This window comes from Oncorhynchus masou, chromosome 22 (genome assembly GCF_036934945.1).
Source record: "Oncorhynchus masou masou isolate Uvic2021 chromosome 22, UVic_Omas_1.1, whole genome shotgun sequence".
NCBI lineage: Eukaryota > Metazoa > Chordata > Actinopteri > Salmoniformes > Salmonidae > Oncorhynchus > Oncorhynchus masou.
This window is the reverse complement of record NC_088233.1, coordinates 45,001,879-45,010,596: the sequence shown is the minus strand read 5'-3', so window position 1 is coordinate 45,010,596 and position 8,718 is coordinate 45,001,879.

Genomic DNA, 8,718 nt, shown 5'->3' with positions numbered 1-8,718 from the left:
AGGCTATAGCTAACCAAGTAAATGGCTCTTTCTGTCACAATAAGAAACATGTCACATCTGATAATGTAGCAATCCAGACTCTTACCCGTATTCATCATTCATCATGGTTGGACCGTCTCCTGTTGGATGCCATGGTTGCCCATAATTTGAAGATATAATCCGGAAGCTATCGTATTCAAATTCTACTGATTTCAAAACTCAGTCCTCCAAAAAGTAGAGAGCAGCACTTATGCAGTTTTAATACACAATACATAAAAAAGCTGCATTAGACAGGATTACCTAGACATACTGACCTGCTCAAATAGACAGAAGCATGCTATATGGCAGACCAATCCAAGCTCATCTCTCGGCATGTCCAGCCCACTCATTATCTCAGCCAATCATAGCTAGGTTGCTGACTTTTTCTTTGGCTAAACCATCTAGGCTCGTAATTTAACAATTGTATTCATATTTACAGATGGCATACAAGTTTGTTATTAAGGCACATAAAAGTTCACACGTTCGAGAAGGCATTTTGATTAACAAAAAAAAAAACATATACTTTGAAATGGCTCTCCTGTGAAGTAGTGACCCGCGACATACGCCTAGTTCCCTGAAATGGGTCACATTTAGCAAAAATCAAATCCAATTTTATTTGTCACATACACATGGTTAGCAGATGTTAATGCGAGTGTAGCGAAATGCTTGTGCTTCTAGTTCCGACAATGCAGTAATAACCAACAAGTAATCTAACCTAACAATTCCACAACTACTACCTTATACACACAAGTGTAAAGGGATAAAGAATATGTACATAAAGATATATGAATGAGTGATGGTACAGAATGGCATAGGCGAGATGCAGTAGATGGTATCGAGTACAGTATATACACTGCTCAAAAAAATAAAGGGAACACTAAAATAACACATCCATGATCTGAATGAATGAAATATTCTTATTAAATACTTTTTTCTTTACATAGTTGAATGTGCTGACAACAAAATCACACAAAAATTATCAATGGAAAACAAGTTTGTGAGTGCTTTTGGTGACAAGCAAAATTTCATCAGCCTCCTGAGATTGAAGAGGCGCTGCTGCACCTTCTTCACAATGCTGTCTGTGTGTGTGGACCAATTCAGTTTGTCCGTGATGTGTACGCTGAGGAACTTAAAACGTATTACCCTCTCCACTACTGTCCCGTTGATGTGGATAGGGGGGTGCTCCCTCTGCTGTTTCCTGAAGTCCACGATCATCTCCTTTGTTTTGTTGATGTTGAAGGGGTGAAGGAGAGTTCGCAGTGAAGGAGAGTTCGCAGGTTTTGGTCGCGGGCCATGTCAGTGGCACTGTATTGTCCTCAAAGTGAGCAAAGAAGTTATTTAGTCTGTCTGGTCCGCGACGGGGCTGGTTTTCAGACATACTGGTCCGCGACGGGGCTGGTTATCTTTTTGTAATCCGTGATTGACTGTAGACCCTGCCACATACCTCGTGTCTGAGCCGTTGAATTGCAACTCTACTTTGTCTCTACACTGATGCTTAGCTTGTTTGATTGCCTTGCGGAGGGAATACCTACACGGAGTCTGACCAGAAGACCGCTTCGTTTGCCCCTTTTACGGCAATGTTTTTTAGGTTCGCCGGCTGGGATCCGATCCATTGTCCTGGGTGATGGGCAAAACACAGGATCCGCTTCGGGAAAGTCATCTTCCTGGTCGTAATGATGGTGAGTTGACGTTGCTCTTATATTCAGTAGTTCTTCTCGACTGTATGTATTGAAACCTAAGATTACCTGGGGTACCAATGTAAGAAATAACATGTAAAAAAACAAAATACTGCATAGTTTCCTAGGAACGAGAAGCGAGGCGGCCATCTCTGTCGGCGCCGGAAGTGTCTGTACCATCTTGGTACAGTCAAAGTTCATCTTTATTTTAACCGGTGTGAAAACATCCCTCACAGCACTTGCATGTACTTTTAGTAATGTGATATCATTATTTCGGCACTCAAGAAATCTACAGCATCTACAATCTGTTTACAAGAGTTATAAGCATGTCGAAGGTTGCAAAGCTACTGTACCAGAAAGTTACCGGAATGTTCTATAATTGTGGTAATTAACAGGTAATCTATGGTAACTTTGGTAATTTATACTTGAATAACCAAAAAAATATGCATTAATATATTGTCTTCATTGTTTATATCTGTGTCCATATTGTCCATGAGTTTCTAATAGGACGTGGCTGGGGATGCCAGCCTTATGGTTCAGGAGAAAATAGCCTAATTAATGAAGAAACTAATCAACAATGGCTTTAGTTTCAATTCACTTTTCAACTCTTCCAACTATTTACTTTTTCCACACCTACCACTAGTTTGGCTGCAAAACCTTTACAACAAAGACATATTGACATAGTAAAATAAATCAAAGTGTGTAAAAAATATATATAAAGGATATTACATGCAGAACCCTTCTTATTAAACACCAATAGTATTCATTAAGTTGATGGTTTATAATTTAGTATAATGTTTTACAGCTTCGTCATTCTGTTTTCTATTTTAAAATAATCTTATTTGATTATTTAATGTATTTCACACAACGGGCCAGAGATAATTACAGACACCTGTGATCATCTGAAGTACCAATATTCTGGTAGTTTACTGGTAAACGTTGAACATTTCCAGTAATATAGCAAATAGAGAGCTCAGCTGTTATTGACATTGTGTGGACACTGGCAGACATTGAGAATGGAAGAATATTGTCTAGCAAGGTGTTCTTTTCCCATAATCTTGCTTCAGGTCATAATTGAATTGAATGACTGATTATTTGAACTTTGTAGAGCACAGCAGTTGGAGTCCAAAAGTCAGTCTATAGATGATCAGTAGTTCACTAATCCCTCAATGAGAACTTAAACGACTATGGCTGTGTCTATAAATGACTACATTCAGCTTTCTGTTTCAAGCAGTCATGGACATTGTGATCTATTGACCTGCACTGATAAGAGTAGGAAGGGCTCATGCCCCCAAGAGTTCTAATGCACTTATTTCCTAACAATTAATTAACAGACTGAAGAAAGGTCCCGAGAGATCAAATTAATATTGGTACCTGCCCAACGTCTTTGCCACAGAGGGGACAGACAACTTACAGATTGCAAATGAAATTGACATCATGGGAGCAGATATATTCAGGAAGTCTAGATACCAATTTTATAAAAAGAAGAAGAAAGAAACACCATAGGCAAGTTAATTACATCAAGGCCTTCTGTGGCAGACAACATTAGATTGCACAATTAAGTGCTTTGAAACACCAAAACTAGTGCCAACTGAGCTTTCACCAACTTGAAGGAGAAGAAACATGAACTTTGCTGGAGTATTGAAACACATCATCATGAGATGTTGTAACATCACTTAATCAAGTATTGTGCAACACCTTGCCAGGAAATGGGAGCAGTGGCAGAAATGGTTGAAAATCCAATTTTGGCATTTTCGAGGCTTGTTTAGTATAGAAATAACTACCTTCTCTTTTGGCGTCGTGTCCTCTCTCTAAAGCTTCTACACACCATTATGAGGTTTTGAATCCTGTCTTCTGCAGAATTAGATCCCTTTGTCTGAACTCCGATCTTCAGTGGGGAGAGGGGTGACATGTCTAAGCCGGGTGCATTACCGCTAGACCACAGGCTCTGCACAACTTGCATTTTTTTAACCTTTATGTAACTAGGCGAGTCAGTTAAGAACAAATCCGTATTTACAATGACAGCCTACGAACAGTGGGTTAACTGCCTTGTTTAGGGGCAGAACAACAGATTTTTACCTTGTCAGCTCAGGGATTCGATATAGCAACCTTTCGGCTATTCACTCACTTCACCCCAGAATAATTTCTTACATTGTGCCTGTGTGGTTGAGTGGGTAAAATGTCAACGAAATGTACCATCTGTACCCCCATTCTCATCGATGGGACTGTAGTGGAGCCATGTTGTAGTGTGACTTCTGATGAATCTTTCTCTAAATGACCCCGTGGTGGGGTCAATTCATCACTTCATGAAATTATTGAATTTTTTCCCCCACCTTTATGAATAGGAATTCAATCAATTTCATGAATTAACTGTTGGAATTGAATAGATCCCAGCCATAATGCAGTGTCTACCTCCATCTAGTGGTGGATAATTTGGTGTCTCACTGTAAGTGAAAGAGGTTCAGTGAAATAAGTCATTGAAAAATTGACCATACCATCTTAAACAAAATACCTTGTTCTAATCAGCTTGTTAGTCTGTGTGGTGACATGGGGCATGTCCGTGGTTGTCAATGTCATTGATTTAACCAAGTAGGAGTACTGATATAAACCCGGGTCCCGCCTCTCAGTCCAAAACTCCAACTCTGAGATGGTTTATGAACATAGGCCCAGGCCTCATTGACCACATAAGATGAAAGTAATTACTTTTTTTTTTTTACTCTGGAATTGCAGTGTTCAACACAGTAAATGTAGTCCATTTGCATTGTTCGGACGAGAAACAAAACAAATATCAGTTCTTTCAGTTTGGAGTCATGATTGCAAGGTGTCCCAATATCTTTTCCAACTGTCCCGATATCTGGTTTTAATGCCCATTCTAGAATGCACTAGCCAATCAGAAACATGTCATCAACAACGCGGTGGTATAAAAGGGTTATAAAAGAGTTTGTGAAGGCTTTTAAGCCTTTAAATGTAATGTTATAAATCCATTGTTATATCCAATGTCTACTCTAGATAATGATGATTTGGTTAAAACCTATGACTGAAGTGTTCCAGACCTTGTAGAGGAAACACTGACATTTTTACACAGGGAATCTGGAACTGGTCTGTGAGAGGGAAAACTATGTTAATGTCTCAAATGTCATTTTGTGTTAAGAATATTGTAAATATGTTGAAAATGTCAGAAAACATAGAGTTTTAGTTATATAGTAAGCACAATCAAACTGCCTTACTGTGTTTGTGAACTGTACTTAAAAGAATAGCCTCTTTGAACTTTTTACAGTATGATGAGTCCATGACAGAGAATGGCCTCATTGTGCCCACCGTATTGTTCTGATGTCGGCTTCATGAATGCAGCACAGAATCTACTTATGATGAGAATGAATGAATAATCACCAGCCCACATGTTACAGTCACCACCTGGAATGACATGACCCATCTGAGGGAGAGAAGAATACAGTGACGAATCAATCTTGGTACTGCACAGAAGAGGCCGAGGGAAAGGGAGGGGGAGTGGTGGATGTCTCAATACTAGGGTATTTCCTTTCTTAATTTCCTCTGTTCAGCCCATTCTCTTGTCTTGTCTTAATGACATTTTCTCTGTCTGTCTCTCTTACATAATCCCCTAGTTTTAGTCTGTGAGTGTTGAACCACAGGCAAAACAACACTAGTGGATAATTGTGTGCCCTCCACCACTATTTCTGTCAGCCTTGTATGTGTGCAGGTCAAGTCGTGTGTGCGTGCGTGCGTGTATGCGAGATAACGAAAGATGGTGAAGAGGTCAAAAGGTGTGTGTCCGTGTGTGTGTATGCATGAGATGTGTGTGAGTGAGAAAGAGAGAGAGAGAATATTGTGGCTACCACGTGGTCAGACTTATGACACAGCAAGTCTCTCCACACTAATGTTAGTTAGTGTCATATCCTTTGGGCTCCCGAGTGGTGCAGCGGTCTAAGGCGCAGCATCTCAGTGCTAGAGGTGTCACTACAGATCCTGGTTCAATTCCAGGCTGTATCACAACCGGTGTTGGCCTAGCGTTGTCCGGGTTAGGGTTTGGCCAGAGGAGGCCGTCATTGTAACGAATAATTTGTTCTTACTTGCTTAGTTAAATAAAGGTTAAATATAAAATGAAGAAAAAAAAGATCCAACATGGTTCAAACACAGTTGTGAAGAGGGCATGACAACACCTCTTCCCCCTTAGGAGGCTGGAAAGATTTGGCATGGACCCTCAGATCCAGAAAAAGTTGTACAGCTACACCATTGAGAGCTGCTTGGTACTGCAAGGCACCTGAATGCAAGAAGCTACAGCGGGTGGTGAGTATGGCCCAGTACATCACTGTGGCTGAGCTCCATGCCATCTAGGACCTCTACACCAGGCGGTGTCAGAGGAAGGCAATAAAAATTGTCACGCACACTACCTACACTCCAGCGGAGGCTGCTGGGGGGAGAACAGCTCATAATAATGGCTGGAATGTAATCAAAACATGGTTTTCATGGGTTTGATTTCACTCCATTCCAGCCATTATTATGAGCCGTTCTCCCCTCAGCAGCCTCCACCCCACACTCACACATACCCTCACACTCTTCACATATGCTGCAGTTACTCTGTTTATTATATATCCTGATTGCCTAGTCAATTTTACCCCTACCCACGTGTAAATATTACCTCAATTCCCGCAACTACAGTTGAAGTCGGAGGTTTACATACAATTAGGTTGGAGTCATTAAAACTTGTTTTTCAACCACTCCACAAATTTCTTGTTAACAAACTATAGTTTTGGCATCTGCTTTGTGCATGAAAAAAGAATAAAGGTGAAAAAATGTTTTTTTAAATGACGCAAGTAATTTTTCCAACAATTGTTTACAGACAGATTATTTCACTTATAATTCACTGTAACACAATTCTAGTGGGTCAGAAGTTTACATATACTAAGTTGACCGTGCCTTTAAACAGCTTGGAAAATTCCAGAAAATGCCGTCATGGCTTTGGAAGCTTCTGATAGGCTAATTGACATCATTTGAGTCAATTGGAGGTGTACCTGTGAATGGATTTCAAGGCCTACCTACATACTCAGTGCCTCTTTGCTTGACATCATGGGAAAATCAAAAGAAATCAGCCAAGACCTCAGAAAAACAATTGTAGACCTCCACAAGTCTGGTTCGTCCTTGGGAGCAGTTTCCAAACACCTGAAGGTACCACGTTCATCTGTACAAACAATAGTATGCAAGTATAAACACCATGGGACCATGCAGCCGTCATACCGCTCAGGAAGTAGATGCGTTCTGTCTTCTAGAGATGAATATGCTTTCGTGTAAAGTGCAAATCAATCTCATTACAACAGCAAAGGACATTGTGAAGATGCTGGAGGAAACAGGTACAAAAGTATCTATAGCCACAGTAGAATAAGTCCTATATCGACATAACCTGAAAGGCCGCTCCGCAAGGAAGAACCCACTGCTCCAAAACCACCATTTAAAATCCAGACTACAGTTGGGTACAAAGATCGTACTTTTTGGAGAAATGTCCTCTGGTATGATGAAACAAAACTAGAACTTTTTGGCCTTAATGACCATCGTTATGTTTGGAGGAAAAAGGGGGATGATTGCAAGCCAAAGAACACCATCCCAACCGTGTAGCACGTGGGTGGCAGCATCATTTTGTGGGGGTGCTTTGCTACAGGAGGGACTGGTGCACTTCACAAAATAGATGGTTTCATGAGGGAGGAAAATCATGTGGATATATTGAAGCAACATCTCAAGACATCAGTCAGGAAGTTAAAGCTCGGTCGCAAGTTGGTCTTCCAAATGGTAAATGACCCAAAGCATACTTCCAAAGTTGTGACAAAATGGCTTAAGAATAGTAAAGTCAAAGTATTGCAGCGGCCATCACAAAGCCCTGACCTCAATCACATAGTAAATGTGTGGGCAGAACAAGGAGGCCTACAAACCTGACTCAGTTACACCAGCTCTGTCAGGAAGAATGGGGCAAAATTCACCCAACTTATTGTGGAAGGCTACCCAAAATGTTTGACCCAAGTAAAAAAAAAAATTTAAGGCAGTGCTACCAAATACTAATTGAGTGTATGTAAACTTCTGACCCACCAGGAATGTGTTGCAAGAAATAAAAGCTTAAATAAATCATTCTCTCTACTATTATTCTGACATTTCACATTCTTAAAATAAAGTGGTGATCCTAACTTAATTTTTACTTGGATTAAATGTCAGGATTTGGGAAAAACTGAGGTTTTCCCCAAAACTTCCGACTTCAACTGTACCTCGTACCCCCACACATTGGCTCTGTACCTGTTCTCCTTTATAGAGCTTCATTACTGTTTTTTATTTTTATTGTGTTACTTTTTTTTTCTTATTTGCAAATTTGTCTTACTTTTTAACTCTGCATTGTTGGGAAAGGGCTCGTAAGGAAGCATTTCACTATAAAGTCTACATCTTGTACTTGGCGCATGTGACATTTCGACTTATACCTTTTTAACAACACAAACAAACACACGAGGGGCTGCTAGCCTAACAGATTAATGATTTGCTAATACCTCATTGACAGGGTTTAAGCAAGGGCCAGGTGGCACCTGGTAGACAGCCCCCTCAGTTAAAGTCTGTCCATCTGTCTATCTCTTTTCCTCCCCTTTTTATATGTTGGATGGAAGACATGGAGGGCAATTTGATGCAAATCTACACCCCAGGGGGTATTGAGGCTCAGTTGTTGGGGTGACTGAAGAACTGTGCAGTGTGGTAGTATAAGGCTAGAGGACATTAAACCTGAAAACATGAGTCATGTTAGTCATGCCCCCATGTTCAAATTATGATATAGCTTTTGGACTTGTTTTAAAACTCCAAAATATCCATATTGATAACAATTGAACTCACTGACCTCAGTGTGTTTGAGAGAGGGGGGGAGGGGTGAGAGGGAGCGCAATTATAAGAAATATAAAGTATTTGTGCCCACAATGTAATAAAGTAGGCTATATTGTACATATGTAACATTGTATCCCTCTTCTTAAAAATATGACAACAGTAG